Source organism: Coregonus clupeaformis, chromosome 9 (assembly GCF_020615455.1).
Source record: "Coregonus clupeaformis isolate EN_2021a chromosome 9, ASM2061545v1, whole genome shotgun sequence".
In the NCBI taxonomy this organism is placed as follows: domain Eukaryota; kingdom Metazoa; phylum Chordata; class Actinopteri; order Salmoniformes; family Salmonidae; genus Coregonus; species Coregonus clupeaformis.
In genome coordinates this window covers 1,863,394-1,889,453 of record NC_059200.1, presented here as the reverse complement: position 1 = coordinate 1,889,453, position 26,060 = coordinate 1,863,394, and the positions used below count along the sequence as shown (strand labels likewise).

Below are 26,060 nucleotides of genomic sequence, written 5' to 3'. Positions count from 1 at the left end.
AGTTCTCTATTCTCAGAGCTCTCTGTCTGTTAACCATCAGTGTTTCTCAGTATTGACAGTTATACACAGAGGGAAGCACTGAAAAAGGGCCTGACGCTGCTTGACCGCGGGTAAAAGAGCCGTGAAAGCTGAGAATTCAGGAACAGTACTGCTGATCATCAGTTGGAAGCTGATACCATAGAAATATAATCTCATTGTAGTTCTGTGGCTGATACAGACAGTTACCAGTTAGAGATATGGCTGAGTCATTGTAGTGGTCACCATAGCCACCAGGCTTCCAGAGTCAGAATACACCCAGAATATCTGGTGCAGGCATACCCTATACCTGTGCCAGGGGCTGGCTCTTGCTCCAGTATGTGCGACAGTGGTGTGTGTGTGACAGTGATGAAGGATTGTCAACTATCAGTCTCAAGTACCCAGTACCTAACCACATGGCTAGGTTTGGTTAGAGGTGTTAAACCACCTGAAATTCACCCTAAAAGGCTGGGGTTTAGACTGTGTGTCTATGTGCCATGGACTGTCCAGTAGACTGTGTGTCTATGTGCCATGGACTGTCCAGTTGACTGTGTGTCTATGTGCCATGGACTGTCCAGTAGACTGTGTGTCTATGTGCCATGGACTGTCCAGTTGACTGTGTGTCTATGTGCCATGGACTGTCCAGTAGACTGTGTGTCTATGTGCCATGGACTGTCCAGTAGACTGTGTGTCTATGTGCCATGGACTGTCCAGTTGACTGTGTGTCTATGTGCCATGGACTGTCCAGTAGACTGTGTGTCTATGTGCCATGGACTGTCCAGTTGACTGTGTGTCTATATGCCATGGACTATCCAGTAGACTGTGTGTTAACCGTGCGTAGGCTACAAGTACAGTTACAGTAGACTCACCCACATGCAGGCTTCTAGGCGGACCTTGGAGACGATTGTCCAGAGGGAGAAGCCTCCCTGTACAGCTGCTGCTGCTGCCCCCGCCGGCCTCCGTCTCCCCCAACAGGACCTCCTCCTGGGGGCAGATGATCTGCTCTGGTTAGGGGGGCTCCAGGAAGTCCACTGAACCACATTCATACGCTGCAAGGGTCACTGACGCTATGTGTGGACCCTGAAAGACAGAGAGACAGAGGGGGAGAGAGAGAGAAAGAGAGAGGTTGAAAGAGAGGAAGTGGAGAGTGGGAGGTCAGTTGTACATCAACAGCATTGTTGGAATTTATGACTCAATGGAAGCTTTCAGAAGACCCCTGGCATCATTTGCATTAAAAGAGGGAAGAACTCTTATGGAAATAGTTCATATAAAAAATTGGTGTAGGCCTATGCATAATAGTACCTATATGAATGGTCATGACAACTTTATTTTATTTTTAAAACTACTCCTCTGCCTTTCTTTGTATGATCAGAACATAAATTTGCATGGCTTGCCTGTCTCCTCTTTACCTTCCAGCCATTCGATCCATATGATTCAGATGGGGGGATTTATAAATGAGTTCTGAGTAATAAGGGATAAAGGGCAAACGACTGCAGAGAAACCTCCATGTAAAAGATAAGTGAATACAAGCTGCGTGTTGAGGTAAAACAGAGGTGAGGGACAAAGGGTTTGAGGCCTAGAGCTAAAAAAAGAGTCAAAACTCCCTTACTGAAACATCAAAGCACTGAAACAAAAGCTTGGGACAAGAAACCGTTACACACACACACACTGAGAGCTGCACCTGTGACAAAGCTCCCCATGGCCCCTTGGGTGACACTACACTAATACAACCAATACTGAAATGACGTGGCAGCAACGAAGCGTCGGTCGGTTGCCCCATATAAGGGGCGGAATCTGCAGACCTACTGAAGTGTGTTTGTGAAGTGAGTATCTGAAGTGTGTGTATCTGTGAAGTGTGTGTGTGTGCATCTGTGAAGTGTGTACGTGTGAAGCATGCATCTGTGAAGTGTGTATAACTGGCAAATTGATGCCACATAATGCTAATGAAGAGAATGAAAAGGAGAACCTTCACTCATTTAATCCTATTTTATTCCCATGTCTTTAGTGTAAGCAGCCGTCAGTGAGACAGAGTAGACTGGTTGCTGATAGGCAGGTGCATGAGCCCAGCATGCCTCTGCTCTGAGGAGCCTCTTTGATATCGTGCCGTCCTGTTTACATTTCTGCTTGTTGTTTATTTACTCTTTTAATTATGCTTCCAGTGAGAGAATGGAGGGAGAGGAGGGTGGAGGAAGGAGAGGAGGGTGGAGGAAGGAGAGGAGGGTTGAGGAGGGGAGAAGAGGGTGGAGTCCTTCTTTGATGTGTGGTGGCACTGGTGAAAGTTTGGCTGAACAGACTAACAGCTTACGCTCCCTCAACAAGATCAGACAAGATGGCACTCAATATCACCACCGTCAGAGCTAAGAAAGAGACACTCCTAGACCACACACACATGCATACGGTAGAAGATAACACACACAGACATACATACATACATACATACATACATACATACATACACACACACACACAAAACACAGACACACACATGTTTGTTTTACTATCCTTGTAGGGACCAAACAATTGATTCCTATTCAAAATCCTATTATCCTTAACCCCTAACCCTAAACTTAACCCTAAACCCCTAACCCTAATTGTCACCCTAACCCTAAACCTAACCCCTAAGCCTAAAATAGCATTTTTCTTGTGGGGCTCGGAAATTGTTCCTTGTTTTACTATCCTTGTGAAGATTCTGGTCCCCACAAGGATAGTAAAACCAAAAACACACACACACACACACACACTTTGAAACCAATCAACAAAAGCACACATACTGTCCACAAACGTACCCAAATACAAACAGACATGCTCATACAGTACTCAGAAATGAGCAAACTTAAAAACAGGGCGTTTCATAAATTACCCTTACAACTGACCTTTTAACGGTTATAGCAAGGGTAGCTTTGAAAAGCGGTGCCAGTGTGGGTACGTATGTGAGTATTTGTGAGGACATATGTAGGAGTGGTGAGCTTAGTGACGCATGTTCTACTCCAATCACAGTCACAGGGCAGTCCATCATTAAGCAATATTACGCCATGGCATTCTCTCTCGCAATACAGTAGGGTGGGGCAAGACTTACGTTAGGAACCAGGACAGCAAGGACAGGATAGGGCTGTGCAGTGAAGCAACAGCCTGTACATTCAGCAGGGAGAAATGTGTGTGTGTGTACATGTGTGTGTACACTCAGGATGGAGAAATGTTCTCACTAAGGTCTTCTCTGGGGCAGGTGCACTCCCCTGCATGACTCAATACCTTATCACTCATCTCGGATGTTGACTGAGTGGCGCGGGTTTATAATCTTTCTCAAGAACATCGATTCCCAATAATCCCAGAAAAAATATTAATTTACCTTCATTATTACTAAGAAGCTTCACTGGCTGCTGCAATATCAAAAATCAACAAAATAATTCTGAAAAAGTGGGAGGGAATGCATTTCCTGCCCCAAAACACAACACAGGAAACTTCCAGGACTGACCTAGTCTACTGTAAGCCTACTCCTCACATCCTCCAGTAAAAATGCGTTTAGACAGGCAGCCCAATTATTTTTCCCACTAATTGGTCTAATTTGACCAATCACAATCACATCAGATCTTTTCACATCGGCTCTTTTTCAGAGCTGATCTGATTGGTCAAAAGACCAATTAATGAAAAAAAGATCCGAATTGGGCTGCCTGTCTAAATGCAGCCTCGCTCTCATTGCTAAAAGGGTAATTTTAAGGCATTGGAATGAGAAGCAGCCACCCTCATTTGCTGAAGTTGTCAATGAATACTGTACATTTTTTAAAAACTATTGCAAATGGAAATAGAAATTCAAAGGAATACGAAAAGATATGGGCCAAGTTTGAAGCTACTGTCTTAGACTGAATGAAAACAGGGGGAAATGTACTGTATGTCAAATATAATATGTAATTAATAATCAAATAAAATTGTATTTGTCACATGCGCCGAATACAACAGGTGTAGACTTTACCATGAAATGCTTGCTTACTTGCCCTTCCCAACGATGCAGAGTAAAACATTTACAATAATAGTAACACAAGATGAATAAAATACACAAAAATTAAGCTACAGTTGAAGTTGGAAGTTTACATACACTTAGGTTGGAGTCATTAAAACTTGTTTTTTAACCACTCCACAAATTTCTTGTTAACAAACTATAGTTTTGGCAAGTCGGTTAGGACATCTACTTTGCGCATGACACAAGTAATTTTTCCAACAATTGTTTAAAGACAGATTATTTCAATTATTATTCACTGTATCACAATTCCAGTCGGTCAGAAGTTTACATACACTAAGTTGACTGTGCCTTTAAACAGCTTGGAAAATTCCAGAAAATTGTCATGGCTTTAGAAGCTTCTGATAGGCTAATTTACATTTGAGTCAATTGGAGGTGTACCTGTGGATGTATTTCAAGGCCTACCTTCAAACTCAGGTGCCTCTTGCTTGACATCATGGGAAAATCAAAAGAAATCAGCCAAGACATTAGAAAAAAATTGTAGACCTCCACAAGTCTGGTTAATCTTTGGGAGCAATTTGCAAATGCCTGAAGGTACCACGTTCAACTGTACAAACAATAGTACGCAAGTATAAACACCATGGGACCACGCAGCCGTCATACCGCTCAGGAAGGAGACGCGTTCTGTCTCCTAGAGATGAACGTACTTTGGTGCGAAAAGTGCAAATCAATCCCAGAACAACAGCAAAGGACCTTGTGAAGATGCTGGAGGAAACAGGTACAAAATTATCTATATCCACAGTAAAACGAGTTCTATATCGACATAACCTGAAAGGCCGCTCAGCAAGGAAGAAGCCACTGCTCCAAAACCGTCATAAAAAAGCCAGTATACGGTTTGCAACTGCACATGGTGCATAAAAGCTGACAAAGATCGTACTTTTTGGAGAAATGTCCTCTGGTCTGATGAAACAAAAACAGAACTGTTTGGCCATAATGACCATCGTTATGTTTGGAGGAAAAAGGGGAAGGCTTGTAAGCCGAAGAACACCATCCCAACCGTGAAGCACGGGGGTGGCAGCATCATGCTGTGGGGGTGCTTTGCTGCAGGAGGGACTGGTGCACTTCACAAAATAGATGGCATCATGAGGAAGGAAAATTATGTGGATATATTGAAGCAACATCTCAAGACATCAGTCAGGAAGTTAAAGCTTGATCGCAAATGGGTCTTCCAAATGGACAATGACCCCAAGCATACTTCCAAAGTTGTGGCAAAATGGCTTACGAACAACAAAGTCAAGGTATTGGAGTGGCCATCACAAAGCCCTGACCTCAATCCTATAGAAAAGTTGTGGGCAGAACTGAAAAAGCGTGTGCGAGCAAGGAGGCCTACAAACCTGATTCAGTTACACCAGCTCCGTCAGGAGGAATGGGCCAAAATTCACCCAACTTATTGTGGGAAGCTTTTGGAAGGCTACCCGAAACATTTAACCCAAGTGAAGGCAATGCTACCAAATACTAATTGAGTGTATGTAAACTTCTGACCCACTGGGAATGTGATGAAAGAAAATAAAAGCTGAAATAAATCATTCTCTCTACTACTATTCTGACATTTCACATTCTTAAAATAAAGTGGTGATCCTAACTGACATAAGACAGGATTAAATGTCAGGAATTGTGAAAAACTGAGTTTAAATGTATTTGGCTAAGGTGTATGTAAACTTCCGACTTCAACTGTACATAATGAGAAACTGAACTGCAGCATTTCTTTCTTCATGACTGCAAGATTATCATGACTGCAATTTTATCATTATTCATACTATTAATTACCTATTTATTTGTTTCCCATATATGCAACATTCTCCTGTTTTTTTGTTTTTTGGATTAAATGTGATATGCAAAGAAACTAAAGTAAAGTATAGAAATGTGCCTTTATAAGTCTAAACATTATTTAGACCAGGATGAGAGAACAATTTTGTGTCATGTGTTTACATATGGTGTGTTTTGTTGTTGATTGAGTGTGATATGTTGTAAATAAATAATTGTTATAAAAAATTCAATTAAACACATTTTTTTTAAAGACTCCAAGCCTCTTGGCAGGAGCTGGGAACACACTGCCCTGACACACAGTCAGATTCCCACTACAACAGAGTAGACTGCTTGTCTGAGTGTTTGTCCAATACTTCATTTCTCTGGCTCTCTGGTGTGTTTACAAAACACACACATATACGCAGGCACACACACATAAGGAGGCATACACACACACACACACAGAGAGAATTGCAGGAGAGACCTACATGTGTGCCGCTGCCTGCCTGTTCCCGTTCTCCCACACGCACAGAGCGCCGGGTCACTGCATCTCACCATACACACACACACACACACCTACAACTACACACACAAACACAGACACACTGCCAAGTCTTCTCATGTTGTCCTGGTGAGTCACGGCTAATCTGGAGCCCAACCCTAAACAGGCAGATAGCAGCCTCTATAGCTAGTCCACGTCACTAAGGTGAGAGAGGATACTGTTAAGGTGAACAGGACACAAGCAAAAGAGACAGGCTTAGAACTGGAGGGAGGTCGACAGTGAGTATATGTTAGGAGTTGAGCTGGCAGTGACATGATACTGTATGACTAGTAGTTCAACCTGTCACTCTTCTCATGACTCTCCCAATGGAATGAATGCCTGTGCTTGGGAAGTCTCAAATGAATTCACATGAGGAAACACACACACATAAAACCCAACTAAAAACTAAACAAACTAAGCCTGACCCTTAGAGATAAGAGGACGACTGGGTGAGAGTGTGCACATGATATAATGTATGTGTTTGTGTCTCCACCGTTTAACCCTCCTGTCAGTCCTCTCTGGAAACATGTCTGAATTATGTCAGCAGCTGAAAAGCCTATAAAACATGAAGTCTAAATCTTCTGTGGACAATAACCCTCGTCTGCCTCACACACACACACACATATACTCCAGCCAGCCCTCGTCCCATCAGCCCCAGCGATGCTACAATGAAGGGAACATAGCTGGCATTCCTGTGGCGTCCAGAGGAAACCATCGCCTCGCCGCCGAGATGAGCGGAATCCCCAGCAATCTCTGTGTGTGCCTCCAAGCTGTGTGTGTGTGTGTGTGTGTGTGTGTCAGTGGAGGCTCCTCAGAGGAGGAAGGAGAGGACCATCCTCAGTGAATTTCATAAACATTTGAAATTGTAAAACATTAAAAGAGTTATCCTTTTTAGATAAAACTATACTAAATATAATCACGTCACCAAATAACTGATTAAAACACAATTTTGCAAAGAATGTCTACATTAGACTCAACAGCACTCTGTAGGGTAGCACCATGGTGTAGCCGGAGGACAGCTAGCTTCCGTCCTCCTCTGGGTACATTGACTTCAATACAAAACCTAGGAGGCTCATGGTTCTCACCCACTTCCATAGACTTACACAGTAATTATGACAACTTCCGTAGGACGTCCTCCAGCCCATCAGAACTCTTGCAGCATGAACTGACATGTTGTCCACCCAATCAAAGGATCAGAGAATTAATCTAGTACTGAAAGCATAAGCTACAGCTAGCTAGCACTGCAGTGTATAAAATGTGGTGAATAGTTGACTCAGAGAGAGAAAGACAATAGTTAAACAATTTAAATTCTTCCAAAATGAAGGAGAAGCAAGATATTCTTTTTTTCTCTCACTTTAACTTACTTAGCTAGCAAATGCAGCGAGCTAGTTTAGCCTACTGAAACACCCTGCTCAAACAGAGGGATGCTATGTTAGCTAGCTGGCTATGACTTTCCAACACAACACTGGAACTCTTCCAAGTCAAGTTAAGATTTTGGTATTACTAATTTATTGCTACCGGGGCTCGCCGATTTAAGTGCTTACTGACTGTACACTAACGTTACTGCATGATTGTAGCGGGTTTACTAACGTGTTAGTTCTATTAGCTATGCTGACTATGACTTTACTTTAGCTAATATGGTGACAACAATGCTGTGTGTAGCGGTTTGGCTTGGAAAGGTTTTTTGATGTGTTGTGCATTGAAGTCCACAAGCGAAGGGAAGAGAAGGAATACAATGTGGCTGTTATGAGAGTGAACTCCGTTTACGAGTGATCAGGGGTGTATTCATTCCGCCGATTCTGTTGAAAAACGTTTCTTAAATGGAAGCAAACGGAACAAAACGGGGATAAACATACCTGAATTTGTCCAATAGAAACTCTCGTTTGCAACTACTGGACTAATGATAACACCATATCAGCTAGATGCAGGCAAGAGTGGGCAAGGCGGTATTGAATGTCATTGTCTGTCACCTCAAATTTGTGTGCACCTATGTTGTAAACGTTCATTCATAGGTTAGGTTGTAGCAACCTCTTGATGGGTATAGGTAAAATTTTAGTATCATGTACAGTGAGGGAAAAAAGTATTTGTTCCCCTGCTGATTTTTTATGTTTGCCCACTGACAAAGAAATGATCAGTCTATAATTTTAATTTGAACAGTGAGAGACAGAATAACAAAAAAATCCAGAAAAACACATGTCAAACATGAGGGAAATACAGTGGGGAAAAAAAGTATTTAGTCAGCCACCAATTGTGCAAGTTCTCCCACTTAAAAAGATGAGAGAGGCCTGTCATTTTCATCATAGGTACACGTCAACTATGACAGACAAAATGAGAAAAGAAATTCCAGAAAATCACATTGTAGGATTTTTAATGAATTTATTTGCAAATTATGGTGGAAAATAAGTATTTGGTCAATAACAAAAAAGTTTCTCAATACTTTGTTATATACCCTTTGTTGGCAATGACACAGGTCAAAGCGTTTTCTGTAAGTCTTCACAAGGTTTTCACACACTGTTGCTGGTATTTTGGCCCATTCCTCCATGCAGATCTCCTCTAGAGCAGTGATGTTTTGGGGCTGTCGCTGGGCAACACGGATTTTCAACTCCCCTCCAAAGATTTTCTATGGGGTTGAGATCTGGAGACTGGCTAGGCCACTCCAGGACCTTGAAATGCTTCTTACGAAGCCACTCCTTCGTTGCCCGGGCGGTGTGTTTGGGATCATTGTCATGCTGAAAGACCCAGCCACGTTTCATCTTCAATGCCCTTGCTGATGGAAGGAGGTTTTCACTCAAAATCTCACGATACATGGCCCCATTCATTCTTTCCTTTACACGGATCAGTCGTCCTGGTCCCTTTGCAGAAAAACAGCCCCAAAGCATGATGTTTCCACCCCCATGCTTCACAGTAGGTATGGTGTTCTTTGGATGCAACTCAGCATTCTTTGTACTCCAAACACGACGAGTTGAGTTTTTACCAAAAAGTTATATTTTGGTTTCATCTGACCATATGATATTCTCCCAATCCTCTTCTGGATCATCCAAATGCACTCTAGCAAACTTCAGACGGGCCTGGACATGTACTGGCTTAAGCAGGGGGACACAGCAGGATTTGAGTCCCTGGCGGCGTAGTGTGTTACTGATGGTAGGCTTTGTTACTTTGGTCCCAGCTCTCTGCAGGTCATTCACTAGGTCCCCCCGTGTGGTTCTGGGATTTTTTGCTCACCGTTCTTGTGATCATTTTGACCCCACGGGGTGAGATCTTGCGTGGAGCCCCAGATCGAGGGAGATTATCAGTGGTGTTGTATGTCTTCCATTTCCTAATAATTGCTCCCACAGTTGATTTCTTCAAACCAAGCTGCTTACCTATTGCAGATTCAGTCTTCCCAGCCTGGTGCAGGTCTACAATTTTGTTTCTGGTGTCCTTTGACAGCTCTTTGGTCTTGGCCATAGTGGAGTTTGGAGTGTGACTGTTTGAGGTTGTGGACAGGTGTATTTTATACTGATAACAAGTTCAAACAGGTGCCATTAATACAGGAAACGAGGGGAGGACAGAGGAGCCTCTTAAAGAAGAAGTTACAGGTCTGTGAGAGCCAGAAATCTTGCTTGTTTGTAGGTGACCAAATACTTATTTTCCACCATAATTTGCAAATAAATTCATTAAAAATCCTACAATGTGATTTTCTGGAATTTTTTTTCTCAATTTGTCTGTCATAGTTGACGTGTACCTATGATGAAAATTACAGGCATCTCTCATCTTTTTAAGTGGGAGAACTTGCACAATTGGTGGCTGACTAAATACTTTTTTTCCCCACTGTAGGTATTTGACCCCCTCTCAATCAGAAAGATTTCTGGCTCCCAGGTGTCTTTTATACAGGTAACGAGCTGAGATTAGGAGCACACTCGTAAAGGGAGTGCTCTTAATCTCAGCTTGTTACCTGTATAAAAGACACCTGTCCACAGAAGCAATCAATCAGATTCCAAACTCTCCACCATGGCCAAGACCAAAGAGCTCTCCAAGGATGTCAGGTACAAGATTCTAGACCTACACAAGGCTGGAATGGGGTACAAGACCAAAGAGCTCTCCAAGGATGTCAGGGACAAGATTCTAGACCTACACAAGGCTGGAATGGGGTACCAGACCATCGCCAAGCAGCTTGGTGAGAAGGTGACAACAGTTGGTGCGATTATTCGCAAATGGAAGAAACACAATAACTGTTAATCTCCCTCGGCCTGGGGCTCCATGCAAGATCTCACCTCGTGGATTTGCATTGATCATGAGAACGGTGCGGAATCAGCCCAGAACTACACGGGAGGATCTTGTCAATGATCTCAAGGCAGCTGGGACCATAGTCACCAAGAAAACAATTGGTAACACACTACGCCGTGAAGGACTGAAATTCTGCAGCGCCCGCAAGGTTCCCCTGCTCAAGAAATCACATTTACATGCCCGTCTGAATTTTGCCAATGAACATCTGAATGATTCAGAGGAGAACTGGGTGAAAGTGTTGTGGTCAGATGAGACCAAAATTGAGCTCTTTGGCATCAACTCAACTCGCAGTGTTTGGAGGATGAGGAATGCTGCCTATGACCCCAAGAACACCATCCCCACCGTCAAACATGGAGGTGGAAACATTATGCTTTGGGAGTGTTTTTTTGCTAAGGGGACAGGACAACTTCACCGCATCAAAGGGACGATGGACGGGGCCATGTACCGTCAAATCTTGGGTGAGAACCTCCTTCCCTCAGCCAGGGCATTGAAAATGGGTCGTGGATGGGTATTCCAGCATGACAATGACCCAAAACACACGGCCAAGGCAACAAAGGAGTGGCTCAAGAAGAAGCACATTAAGGTCCTGGAGTGGCCTAGCCAGTCTCCAGACCTTAATCCCATAGAAAATCTGTGGAGGGAGCTGAAGGTTCGAGTTGCCAAACGTCAGCCTCGAAACCTTAATGACTTGGAGAAGATCTGCAAAGAGGAGTGGGACAAAATCCCTCCTGAGATGTGTGCAAACCTGGTGGCCAACTACAATAAACATCTGACCTCTGTGATTGCCAACAAGGGTTTTGCCACCAAGTACTAAGTCATGTTTTGCAGAGGGTTCAAATACTTATTTCCCTCATTAAAATGCAAATCAATTTATAACATTTTTGACATGCGTTTTTCTGAATTGTTTTGTTGTTATTCTGTCTCTCACTGTTCAAATAAACCTACCATTAAAATTATAGACTGATCATGTCTTTGCAAACGTACAAATTCAGCAGGGGATCAAATACTTTTTTCCCCTCACTGTATATATACAGTGGGGAGAACAAGTATTTGATACACTGCCGATTTTGCACATTGTCCTACTTACAAAGCATGTAGAGGTCTGTAATTTTTTATCATAGGTACACATCAACTGTGAGAGATGGAATCTAAAACAAAAATCCGGAAAATCACATTGTATGATTTTTAAGTAATTAATTTCGATTTTATTGCATGACATAAGTATTTGATACATCAGAAAAGCAGAACTTAATATTTGGTACAGAAACCTTTGTTTGCAATTACAGAGATCATACGTTTCCTGTAGGTCTTGACCAGGTTTGCACACACTGCAGCAGGGATTTCGGCCCACTCCTCCATACAGACCTTTTCCAGATCCTTCAGGTTTCGGGGCTGTCGCTGGGCAATACGGACTTTCAGCTCCCTCCAAAGATTTTCTATTGGGTTCAGGTCTGGAGACTGGCTAGGCCACTCCAGGACCTTGAGATGCTTCTTATGGAGCCACTCCTTAGTTGCCCTGGCTGTGTGTTTTAATTCGTTGTCATGCTGGAAGACCCAGCCACGACCCATCTTCAATGCTCTTACTGAGGGAAGGAGGTTGTTGGCCAAGATCTCGCAATACATGGCCCCATCCATCCTCCCCTCAATACGGTGCAGTCGTCCTGTCCCCTTTGCAGAAAAGCATCCCCAAAGAATGATGTTTCCACCTCCATGCTTCACGGTTGGGATGGTGTTCTTGGGGTTGTACTCATCCTTCTTCTTCCTCCAAACACGGCGAGTGGAGTTTAGACCGAAAAGCTCTATTTTTGTCTCATCAGACCACATGACCTTCTCCCATTCCTCCTCTGGATCATCCAGATGGTCATTGGCAAACTTCAGACGGGCCTGGACATGTGCTGGCTTGAGCAGGGGGACCTTGCGTGCGCTGCAGGATTTTAATCCATGACGGCGTAGTGTGTTACTAATGGTTTTCTTTGAGACTGTGGTCCCAGCTCTCTTCAGGTCATTGACCAGGTCCTGCCGTGTAGTTCTGGGCTGATCCCTCACCTTTCTCATGATCATTGATGCCCCACGAGGTGAGATCTTGCATGGAGCCCCAGACTGAGAGTGATTGACCGTCATCTTGAACTTCTTCCATTTTCTAATAATTGCGCCAACAGTTGTTGCCTTCTCACCAAGCTGCTTGCCTATTGTCCTGTAGCCCATCCCAGCCTTGTGCAGGTCTACCATTGTATCCCTGATGTCCCTACACAGCTCTCTGGTCTTGGCCATTGTGGAGAGGTTGGAGTCTGTTTGATTGAGTGTGTGGACAGGTTTCTTTTATACAGGTAACGAGTTCAAACAGGTGCAGTTAATACAGGTAATGAGGGGAGAACAGGAGGGCTTCTTAAAGAAAAACTAACAGGTCTGTGAGAGCCGGAATTCTTACTGGTTGGTAGGTGATCAAATACTTATGTCATGCAATAAAATGCAAATTAATTACTTAAAAATCATACAATGTGATGTTCTGGATTTTTGTTTTAGATTCCGTCTCTCACAGTTGAAGTGTACCTATGATAAAAATTACAGACCTCTACATGCTTTGTAAGTAGGAAAACCTGCAAAATCGGCAGTGTATCAAATACTTGTTCTCCCCACTGTATATGTATATATATATTTTTTATTTCTACCTCCAGAAATTGGCCCAATAACATATTGGCTAAAATGATGTTAAAATAATTTTTTACATATTGGATGTGCTATTAGCAATACGCATTATCACCTGTGGCCCAACTGACGCAACATAGTGGCTATAACATGTACATAGGATGAAGCATAGGGTTTTGTCCATCTGCATTCACCCCATTGGACACTACATCCTGATTGTTGTTATTAATTATTATCATAATTTTATTCTAAATATGAATATATAATTAATTAAGTTATTATTATGCACTCGAAAAAATATATTTTTTGGTTTCTATTACAAAGTATGTCATTGATATTTTAAGAAGCCATTGCCCCTTTAAGAACTATATTGCGCTGCGCGTCAACCATGCTTGAAACTCCGGTTGTAAAACTGCATTTATAAAACGATGCCACGTGCGCAATTGAAGGAGTAGAGAAATAAACGTGGTAGCAATGTAAAACTGGGATTCCCCCTCTTTCTTAACAAAGGCCCAGTAGCGGTGCGTGGGTGAAATCACTGGGGAAGCCAAGCCAGGAAACAATGCATATTACAACCTGTGTGTGTGGGGGCACGGGGATGGACATAGTCAGGCGCAGGAGTGTGAAGAAGGAATATGCTTTAAATCAGCCCAATAAGGTAGTTCGCAGCAATGCGTAAACACAATTCCAGTGAGACTTAAATGCGTACGGGGAACCAAACATACACAGGTAAATATTCCCGGCAATAAAATAACTAAATGCTCAACCGAGCATGCGATACCTCCACAAAGTAACAATCACACACAAAGACAAGGGGGGCAGAGGGAATACTTATACAGGTGCTGATGAGGGGGGATATGAACCAGGTGTGTGTAATAAACAAGACAAAACAAATGGAATGATGAGATGAGGAGCTGCAGTGGCTAGAAGGCCGGTGATGACGAACACCGAAGCATGCCCGAACAAGGAGAGGAGGCAGCTTCGGAGGAAGTCGAATCAGTACCCCCCCCCTTGACGCGCAGCTCCAGCAGCGTGCTGACACCGGCCTCGGGGACGGCCAGGAGGACGCGGAGCAGGGCGAGCCGGATGGCGACGGTGAAAATCCTGCAACAGGGAGGGATCGAGGACATCCCTCACCGGGACCCAGCACCGCTCCTCCAGACCGTACCCCTCCCACTCCACGAGGTACTGAAGGCCCTCCACCCGACGCCTCGAATCCAAGATGGAACGGACGGAGTACGCCGGGGCCCCCCTCGATGTCCAGAGGGGGCGGAGGGACCTCCCGCACCTCAGACTCTTGGAGCGGACCAGCCACCACCGGCCTGAGGAGAGACAGATGAAACGAGGGGTTAATACGGTAATCTGGAGGAAGTAGTAACCTATACGTAACCTTGTTTACTCTCCTCAGGGCTTTGAACGGCCCCACAAACCGCAGGCTCAGCTTCCAGCAGGGCAGGTGGAGGGGCAGATTCCGGGTCGAGAGCCAGACCCAATCACCCGATACAAAGACCAGGGCCTCACTACGGTGGCGGTCAGCGTTGGCTTTCTGGCGACGCACGACGCACTGGAGGTGGATGTGAGCAGCGTTCCATGTCTCCTCCGCGTGCCGATACCAGTCGTCCACCGCAGGAGCTTCGGTCTGGCTCTGATGCCACGGTGCCAGAACCGGCTGATACCCAAAGACACATTGAAAGGGAGTTAGGTTAGTGCAGGAGTGGCGGAGAGAGTTCTGGGCATATTCGGACCATGGCAAGAACACCGACCACTCCCCCAGCCGGTTCTGGTAGTAGGACCGCAGGAACCTACCCACATCCTGATTCACCCGTTCCACCTGCCCATTAGACTCAGGGTGAAACCCAGAGGTCAGGCTCTGAGACCCCCAGACATTCCATGAACGCCTTACAGACCCTGGACGTAAACTGGGGACCCCGGTCAGACACGATGTCCTCTGGCACCCCGTGGTGCCGGAAGACGTGAGTAAACAGAGCCTCTGCAGTTTGCAGGGCCGTGGGGAGACTGGGCAGAGGAAGGAGGCGCCAGGCTTTAGAAAAGTGGTCCACAACGACCAGGATGGTGGTATTACCCTGAGAGAGGGGAAGATCGGTTAGGAAGTCAATAGATAAGTGGGACCATGGCCGATGTGGAACTGGTAAGGGGTGTAAATTACCCGCTGGAAGGTGCCTAGGTGCCTTACTCTTGGCACACACCGAGCAGGAGGAGACATACACCCTCACGTCCTTAGCCAAGGTAGGCCACCAGTACTTCCCGGTCAGGCAGCACACTGTACGGCCGATGCCTGGGTGACCAGAGGAGGGGGATGTGTGTGCCCAATAAATAATACGATCACGGACAATAGACGGCACGTATCGCAGCCCAGCCGGGCACTGAGGTGGAGATGGCTCTGTGCATAACGCCCACCGACCACACTACTGGCGCCACAATGCAGGAGGTCGGGAGTATGGGGGTGTTGTCTATGGGCCTCTCCTCTGTGTCATACAGCCGTGACAGCGCGTCTGCCTTCACGTTCTTAGTGCATGGTATGTAGGAAAGCGTGAAATCAAACCTGGTGAAGAACAAGGCCCCCCTGGCTAGGGTTCAGCCTCCTCGCTGCCCGGATGTATTCCAGGTTACGGTGGTCAGTCCAGACGAGGAAAGGGTGTTCCGCCCCCTCGAGCAAGTGCCTCCACGCGGTCAGGGCTCTGACCACAGCCAACAGCTCCCAAATCACCAACGCCGTAGTTCTGCTCTGCCGGGCTGAGCTTCTTCGAAAAGAAGGCACAAGGGCGGAGCTTGGGTGGCGTGCCCGAGCGTTGGGGTAGGACAGCGCCTACCCCTACCTCGGACGCATCCACCTCCACTACAAACGGCAATGATGGATCCGGATGGGCCAGTACCGGGGCTGAGGTGAACAGAGCCCTCAGGTTACTGAAAGCCCTGTCAGCCTCAGCAGACCAGCGGAGCCGGGACAGCCCACCCTTCAACAGAGAGGTGATGGGCGCTGCAACCTTGCCAAAGCCCCGGATAAACCTCCGATAGTAAGTGGAAAAGCCAATGATGCGCTGCACCTCCTTCACCGTGGTTGGGGTCGGCCAATTCCGCACAGCGGAAATGCGGTCTCCCTCTATCTACACACCTGAGGTGGTGATGTGGTATCCGAGGAAGGAGACGGACTGTTGGAAGAAGTCACTTTTCTGCCTTGGCATATACAGTTGAAGTCGTAAGTTTACATACACCTTAGCCAAATACATATAAACTCAGTTTTTCACAATTCCTGACATTTAATCCTAGTAAAAATTCCCTGTTTTAGGGCAGTTAGGATCACCACTTTATTTTAAGAATTTGAAATGTCAGAATAATAGTAGAGAGAATGATTTATTTATTTCATCACATTCCCAGTGGATCAGAAGTTTATATACACTCAATTAGTATTTGGTAGCATTGCCTTTAAATTGTTTAACTTGGGTCAAACGTTTCGGGTAGTCTTCCACAAGCTTCCCACAATAAGTTGGGTGAATTTTGGCCCATTCCTCCTGACAGAGCTGGTGTAACTGAGTCAGGTTTGTAGGCTCCTTGCTCACACACGCTTTTTCAGCTCTGCCCACAAATTGTCTATAGGATTGAGGTCAGGGCTTTGTGATGGCCGCTCCAATACCTTGACTTTGTTGTCCTTAAGCCTTTTTGCCACAACTTTGGAAGTATGCTTGGGGTCATTGTCCATTTGGAAGACCCATTTGCGACCAAGCTTTAACTTCCTGACTGATGTCTTGAGATGTTGCTTCAATATATCCACATAATTGTCCTTCCTCATGATGCCATCTATTTTGTGAAGTGCACCAGTCCCTCCTGCAGCAAAGCACCCCCACAGCATGCTGCTGCCACCCCCGTGCTTCACGGTTGGGATGGTGTTCTTCGGCTTGCAAGATACCCCCTTTTTCCTCCAAACATAACGATGGTCATTATGGCCAAACAGTTCTATTTTTGTTTCATCAGACCAGAGGACATTTCTCCAAAAAGTACGATCTTTGTCAGCTTTTATGCACCATGTGCAGTTGCAAACCGTAGTCTGGCTTTTTTATGGCGGTTTTGGAGCACTGGCTTCTTCCTTGCTGAGCGGCCTTTCAGGTTATGTCGATATAGGACTCGTTTTACTGTGGATATAGATACTTTTGTACCTGTTTCCTCCAGCATCTTCACAAGGTCCTTTGCTGTTGTTCTGGGATTGAGTTGCACTTTTCGTACCAAAGTACATTCACCTCTAGGAGACAGAATGCGTCTCCTTCCTGAGCGGTATGACGGCTGGTGGTCCCATGGTGTTTATACTTGCGTATTATTGTTTGTACAAATGAACATGGGTACCTTCAGGCGTTTGGAAATTGCTCCCAAGGATGAACCAGACTTGTGAAGGTCTACAAAATGTTTTGAGATCTCTTTTGATTTTGCCATGATGTCAAGCAAAGAGGCACTGAGTGTGAAGGTAGGCGTTGAAATACATCCACAGGTACACCTCCAATTGACTCAAATTATGTAAATTAGCCTATCAGAAGCTTCTAAAGCCATGACATTTTCTGGAATTTTCCAAGTTGTTTAATGGCACCGTCAAGTTAGTGTATATAAACCTCTGACCCACTGGAATTGTGATACAGTGAATTATAAGTGAAATAATCTGTCTGTAAACAATTGTTGGAAAAATTACTTGTGTCATGCACAAAGTAGATGTCCTAACCGACTTGCCAACACGATAGTTTGTTAACAAGAAATTTGTGGAGTTGTTGAAAAACGAGTTTTAATGACTCCAACCTATGTGTATGTAAACTTCCAACTTCAACTGTAGGTCATGCTCCAACAGTCGGCAAAGCACTCTGCGAACCAGGAACACATGCTCAGCGCGCGTAGAGGAATACTCCAGAATGTCATCGATGTAGACCACCACACCGTGACCAAGCATGTCCCGAAACGCCTAATTCACAAAGGACTGGAAGACTGATGGAGCATTCATTAACCCGTACCGCATCACCAGGTATTCATAATGCCCCGTGGTTGTGCTAAAGGCTGTCTTCCACTCATCCCCCTCCCGGACACGCACCAGGTTGTACGCACTCCTGAGATCTAATTTTGTGAAGAAGCGCGCAACATGCATTGATTCGATAACAGAGGGGATAAGGGGTAGAGGGTAACTGTAGCGAATGGTAGTTCGATTTAGTGCCCGGTAATCAATGCAAGGGCGTAGACCTCGGTCTTTCTTCTTCACGAAAAATAAACTAGAGGCGGGTGAAGAGGGACGTATGAACCCCTGGCGCAGGGACTCGGAGACGTATGTTTCTAAAGCCTCCGTTTCATCCTGCGACAGGGGATATACATGACTCCTGGGAGGCACAGCGTCTACCCGGAGGTTTATCGCGTGGGGTGGTAATTTGGTTGCCTGCGTTTTAGAAAACGCGTGCGCCAAATTAAGGTATTCGGCTCTGAACGAGTGTGGATTTGCGCTACCTGGGGTGACGCGAGAGTGCCCTGCCTGTCGCCTTCCGACCCAGAAGAACTCTGACGACAGCGTGCAGCAGAATGTCCTCTCTTGCCACAAGAGTGACACTGGATCTATCGTCCTCCGTTCTCCCGGAACGCTGCACCACCCAGCTCCATCGGAACGTAATCCGGATTGCAGAGGGGTGAAACGGGCAGGCCCCTTCCAGGACGTCCTCTGGAAGCCAGCAGGTTGTCCAACCGGATGGCCATGTCCACCAGCTGGTTGAAAGTCATCGTGGCATCCCGGCAGGCTAGCTCCCGTCGGACGTCCTCCCGCAGGCTGCACCGGAAATGGTCGATGAGGGCCCGCTCGTTCCACCCGGACCCCGCCGCTAGAGTTCTAAACTCCAAGGCAAAGGCTTGCGCGGTCCTCGTCCCCTGCCTCAGTTGGACCAGGCACTCACCGGCCTCTCTTCCTTCGGGGGGATGATCGAAGACTGCCTGGAAGAGGCGAGCGAACGCACCGTAGTTGTCCAACGCGACTCCTCCTTCACCCCAGACCATGTTGGCCCACTCCAGGGCTTTCCCGAGAGGCAGGAGAAGAGGGCGGACACCTTCTCCCGCTCCGAGGGAGCCGGGCTACTGTTGGAAAAATAGAGGTCCAGCTGCAGGAGGAATCCCTGGCAGTGGGCCGCTGTCCCGTCGTACTCCCTCGGTCGGGATAGGTGAATCCCTCTGGGTGCTAGGGTGTGGGTGACTGGATCTGGTCGCTCAGCTGGTCCCGAAGGGTCTGGTCCTCTCCAGGCGTTGGACGACCTGGAGAACCCGATCCATCGCGTCGCCCAAGCTGACTAGCATGTTGGAGTGCTCCCGGACCCGCTCCACGACTCCAGGCATATTCCCGTTTCCTGCTGACTCCATGCTGTTGGGTGTGTGATTCTGTGGGCGCGGGGATGGACGGAGTCAGGCGCAGGAGTGTGAAGAAGGAATATGCTTTAAATCAGCCCAATAATGTAGTCCGTAGCAATGCGTAAACACAATCCCAGTGAGACTGAAATGCATACGGGGAACCAAACATACACAGGTAAATATTCCCGCCGATAAAATAACAAAATGCTCAACCGAGCATGCGATACCTCCACAAAGTAACAATCACACACAAAGACAAGGGGGGCAGAGGGAATACTTATACAGGTGCTGATGAGGGGGGGATATGAACCAGGTGTGTGTAATAAACAAGACAAAGAAGACACAGTGGCAGAATAAATTCAACCACACCTTTGTTTCATCACAAATCCAGACAGCAACATCTGTCCAGTGAAGTCCACAAAGCATATTACGTGTAACAAACAGTTACATGACCAACAGCATGGTCAAGCAAGTTCATGTTTCCGACATTGTCGGACTACTTAACAACTATTGATTTAGAACCACTGAGAGTTACCGCAAGTCGCAAAGAAAACAGGAGCTGCCTCCACTATTCCAGCACCATTTCAACTTCAACATTTAAACATCATCAAATCACCTATGCTTAGTCTAATACAGTGACAACTAAAAGATACCAAAAACAATTTGGTCCAATTAACGTAAGCTAAATATGATGTGGCTGTCCATGGGACTGATTTGTGTGTGTGTGCATGCGTGCATTTGTGCAAGTAGAAAAAACATGTTGACTCACCCTACTCGTAGAGAAACGCCAATGCCATCCTCTCTTTCATGTTGCCGTCATACAGTACACACTTTTAGTTTTTGTTGTCCTAGACTACCTGGCTAAAATGCTTGCTCGCTCGTCTAACTTCCTTTCATGGGAAACGATGAGCGAGCTAGTTAACATTAGCCTACTAGCTACATATTGAACTTCATCATCTCAGGCAGGGGCACAATGTATGAATTTATGGTTGGATCAGAATCACAGTTATAATCATAGTCCAAATCCCTATCTCCATCCATAGCTAATTTAAGAAAAGGCCAATTTTAGCTAGCTAGCCACCGGAGGACAACGACACAACGAGATGCAACAATTCATCTTGTTGTGATGTGATTGATGTGAAGCCAGATCCAAACTGGCTTCCCTTCACACTTTTATTTGGTGCGCCAGGACCATTCACAGTTGAGCTCACTCAGTTTAGCTCAACGCTGATTGGCTATAATTTTTTTATTAAGGGAGGCCAAATGCTCACCGACTTCCCATGCATTCAATGCTACGGGCGGCCTCCATGAATATATGCCACCGCAAAGGCCAAAACTGCCTTCAAAATACATTTGCCACAACTGCTTTCCAAAGTGTTTTCCAGCGATTGCATTTAGAATTGTTGTGCATAGACTGCTTGTCAGAATACATGTTTCCCTCCTATGGCTCTCCCAACTTGAATGCACCTCGAGAGGAATATTACTCTTGCATAGAACACACAAAAACTATCCGACTAGGTAATACAGTTAAAGTCGGAAGTTTACATACACCTTAACCAAATACATTTAAACTCAGTTTTTCACAATTCCTGACATTTAAATCCTAGTACAAATTCCCTGTCTTAGGTCAGTTAGGATCACCACTTTATTTTAAGAACGTGAAATGTCAGAATAATAGTAGAGAGAATTATTTCTTTCACCTTTTATTTCTTTCATCACATTCCCAGTGGGTCAGACGTTTACATACACTCAATTAGTATTTCGTAGCATTGCCTTTAAATTGTTTCACTTGGGTCAAACGTTTCAGGTAGCCTTCCACAAGCTTCCCACAATAAGTTGGGTGAATTTTGGCCCATTCCTCCTGACAGAGCTGGTGTAACTGAGTCCGGTTTGTAGGCCTCCTTGCTCGCACACAGCTTTTCAGTTCTGCCCACAAATGTTCTATAGGATTGAGGTCAGGGCTTCGTGATGGCCACTACAATACCTTGACTTTGTTGTCCTTAAGCCATTTTGCCACAACTTTGGAAGTATGCTTGGGGTCATTGTCCATTGGAAGACCCATTTGCGACCAAGCTTTAACTTCCTGACTGATGTCTTGAGATGTTGCTTCAATATGGCCACATAATTGTCCTTCCTCATGATGCCATCTATTTTGTGAAGTGCATCAGTCCCTCCTGCAGCAAAGCACCCCCACAGCATGATGCTGCCAACCCTGTGCTTCACGTTTGGGATTGTGTTCTTCGGCTTGCAAGCATCCCCCTTTTTCCTCCAAACATAACGATGGTCATTATATGCCAAACAGTTCTATTTCTGTTTCATCAGACCAGAGGACATTTCTCCCAAAAATACGATCTTTGTCCCCATGTGCAGTTGCAAACCGTAGTCTGGCTTTTTATGATGGTTTTGGAGCAGTGGCTTCCTCCTTGCTGAGCGGCCTTTCAGGTTATGTCAATATAGGACTCGTTTTACTGTGGATATACACTGCTCAAAAAAATAAAGGGAACACTAAAATAACACATCCTAGATCTGAATGAATGAAATAATCTTATTAAATACTTTTTTCTTTACATAGTTGAATGTGCTGACAACAAAATCACAAAAATTATCAATGGAAATCAAATGCATCAATCAATGGAGGTCTGGATTTGGAGTCACCCTCAAAATTAAAGTGGAAAACCACACTACAGGCTGATCCAACTTTGATGAAATGTCCTTAAAACAAGTCAAAATGAGGCTCAGTAGTGTGTGTGGCCTCCACGTGCCTGTATGACCTCCCTACAACGCCTGGGCATGCTCCTGATGAGGTGGCGGATGGTCTCCTGAGGGATCTCCTCCCAGACCTGGACTAAAGCATCCACCAACTCCTGGACAGTCTGTGGTGCAACGTGGCGTTGGTGCATGGAGCGAGACATGATGTCCCAGATGTGCTCAATTGGATTCAGGTCTGGGGAACGGGCGGTCCATAGCATCAATGCCTTCCTCTTGCAGGAACTGCTGACACACTCCAGCCACATGAGGTCTAGCATTGTCTTGCATTAGGAGGAACCCAGGGCCAACCGCACCAGCATATGGTCTCACGAGGGATCTGAGGATCTCATCTCGGTACCTAACGGCAGTCAGGCTACCTCTGGCGAGCACATGGAGGGCTGTGCGGCCCCCCAAAGAAATGCCACCCCACACCATGACTGACCCACCGCCAAACCGATCATGCTGGAGGATGTTGCAGGCAGCAGAACGTTCTCCACAGCGTCTCCAGGCTCTGTCACGTCTGTCACATGTGCTCAGTGTGAACCTGCTTTCATCTGTGAAGAGCACAGGGCGCCAGTGGCGAATTTGCCAATCTTGGTGTTCTCTGGCAAATGCCAAACGTCCTGCACGGTGTTGGGCTGTAAGCACAACCCCCACCTGTGGACGTCGGGCCCTCATGGAGTCTGTTTCTGACCGTTTGAGCAGACACATGCACATTTGTGGCCTGCTGGAGGTCATTTTGCAGGGCTCTGGCAGTGCTCCTCCTGCTCCTCCTTGCACAAAGGCGGAGGTAGCAGTCCTGCTTCTGGGTTGTAGCCCTCCTACGGCCTCCTCCACGTCTCCTGATGTACTGGCCTGTCTCCTGGTAGCGCCTCCATGCTCTGGACACTACGCTGACAGACACAGCAAACCTTCTTGCCACAGCTCGCATTGATGTGCCATCCTGGATGAGCTGCACTACCTGAGCCACTTGTGTGGGTTGTAGACTCTGTCTCATGCTACCACTAGAGTAAAAGCACCGCCAGCATTCAAAAGTGACCAAAACATCAGCCAGGAAGCATAGGAACTGAGAAGTGGTCAGTGGTCACCACCTGCAAAACCAGTCCTTTATTGGGGGTGTCTTGCTAATTGCCTATAATTTCCACCTGTTGTCTATTCCATTTGCACAACAGCATGTGAAATGTATTGTCAATCAGTGTTGCTTCCTAAGTGGACAGTTTGATTTCACAGAAGTGTGATTGACTTAGTTACATTGTGTTGTTTAAGTGTTCCCTTTATTTTTTTGAGCAGTGTAGATACTTTTGTACCTGTTACCTCCAGCATCTTCACAAGGTCCTTTTCTGTTCTGGTATTGATTTGCACTTTTCGCACCAAAGTACATCTCTAGGAGACAGAACGTGTCTCCTTCCTGAGCGGTATGACGGCTGCGTGGTCCCATGGTGTTTATACTTGCATACTATTGTTTGTACAGATGAATGTGGTACCTTCAGGTGTTTGGAAATTGCTCCCAAGGATGAACCAGACTTGTGAAGGTCTACAATTTTTATTCTGAGGTCTTGGCTGATTTCTTTTGATTTTCCCATGATGTCAAGCAAAGAGGCACTGAGTTTGAAGGTAGGCCTTGAAATACATCCACAGGTACACCTCCAATTGACTCAAATGATGTCAATTAGCCTATCAGAAGCTTCTAAAGCCATGACATCATTTTCTGGAATTTTCCAAGCTGTTTAAAGTCACAGTCAACTTAGTGTATGTAAACTTCTGACCCACTGGAATTGTGATACAGTGAATTATAAGTGAAATAATCTGTCTGTAAACAATTGTTGGAAAAATTACTTGTGTCATGCACAAAGTAGATGTCCTAACGGACTTGCCAAAACTAGTTTGTTAACAAGAAATTTGTGGAGTGGTTGAAAAACAAGTTTTAATGACTCCAACCTAAGTGTATGTAAACTTCCAATTTCAACTGTAGGTCAACTATTCTACTATGGGGTTGTCGGACTTCGTTTTAATAACAACATCACATGGCAAAAAGTAGCACTGGAATGTTACATCCTGAGTGATAAAGTATAGGCTTTAAATGACTTTGCCAGCAGCTACAGTACGCTACACACCGCTGTCTGAGTTGAGCACTGCTGTAGTGCGCATTATAGACTATTTCATTCCCTTCATCTGAACATCGGAGTGTCAGCAACAATCATGCATGTCAGTTCAGTGCACACAGCGTAACAGAGAAAATTAATTATTTGAGAACACATTTATTTGGGAATATATTTAGTAGAGGCTGTCAACTCCAAACCAGCCCCCCACCAGAGATTTTTTATTGCAGATCTAAAAAAAAAACGACCTCTCCAGAATCCGTATGATGAAAATCTGTCACAGTGACAGAGAACTTTAACCCCTGCAAATGGCACCCTATTTCCTACATAGTGCACTACCTTTGACCAAGACCCATAGGCCGACAGTGGTAAAGTTAGGTTTCACTATCTGCTACAGTGGAACAGTGTGCCACGTAGAACCCACAGAAGGAGGAAGTGAAAGTCTGGGGGTAAAGGACTGACATTGGGGAAAGTGGCAGTCAATATCTTCCTCTACTGCTAAATAAGGCCTAACACACACACACACACACACACACCCACCGCCATCGATTAAGTCAACTGTCTGTCGTCGCTCTTGTCCTATTGAATACTCAACCAGTATTCCACTGTAATATTCCACCATGTTCTAGAGCTGCCAAGGGCTGTCTGTAGCAAATGACAGGCACATTATGACAGGAAACGATATTCACTCACTCATTCTGCCAAGTAACTTACAACCCTGACATCTTACTCTTAAGTATGTGTCATAAAAGTATTGGCAAGTGTCCTGAGGCTTGAGGGAAATGGACCAGGTACAGAAGAACACAAAGTAGGGACTCCTTTCCACTTGGACTTCAAACAACAAGACGCATGGCACAGTGCAGTGTACTCACTTTGGCAAAGTGCTGGCCAGGGCCTGGATTGTGGCTTAAGGTGCCAACAGAGTGGCCGAGCAATCAATGCAGTCAGTGAGTGTGCCCACTTTGGCAACATATTGGCTTGCCCTTGGCTTGTGGGCTATGGTGCCAACAGTGGAACTGGCTTGTGGGCTACTATGGTGCCAAGTGCCAACAGTGGAGCAACAATTCAATCCCAAACCAGAGCGCAGACCCCTAATGGGCTGACTGTTAACTGACTGTAACCTAACCATAACCCCAGCAGCAGCACAGTCGTCTGCAGGTTTCTGCTCTCTGGTCAGGGGCCAGGGTAACACATTAGTCACAGCCCATTCATGGTCAATTCCACAACCACTTCTCATAATACAACTCCCTGGGCTGCTGCTGGCTGCTGCTGCTGTAGTAAGGGACATATACAGGGGAGCCAAACTGTTCTTCCCTCAGGCTTGTCGTGTCCCATTTCAACTGTAAAGCTACACAACCTTACAGAGACCTTAGTAGTAGGATGTCAGCAGGAGGGCTGTCTGGGGTTTGGGCTCAGTGTTGGAGAGGTGTGGAATGGTTAAGAAATGTATTCACACACACACACAAACAGCAGGCCTCCCAGGGGTGGGTGAGATCCTGTGGTGAGAGGGGGTGGGGTGTGGGGAGGAAGAGGGAATGGGGGGTGGGGTATGTTGGAGGGATGGGCTCAGTGATTTATCCATGTGGGCTGGCCACATTACCTCATCTGAGCCCCATCC

At 45.8% G+C, this 26,060-nt stretch overlaps 1 pseudogene; it reads right to left on the bottom strand.

Annotated features, from left to right (window-relative positions):
- LOC121574538 overlaps nucleotides 1-26,060 on the bottom strand; it is a 106,859-nt pseudogene that overhangs the window by 52,558 nt on the left and 28,241 nt on the right.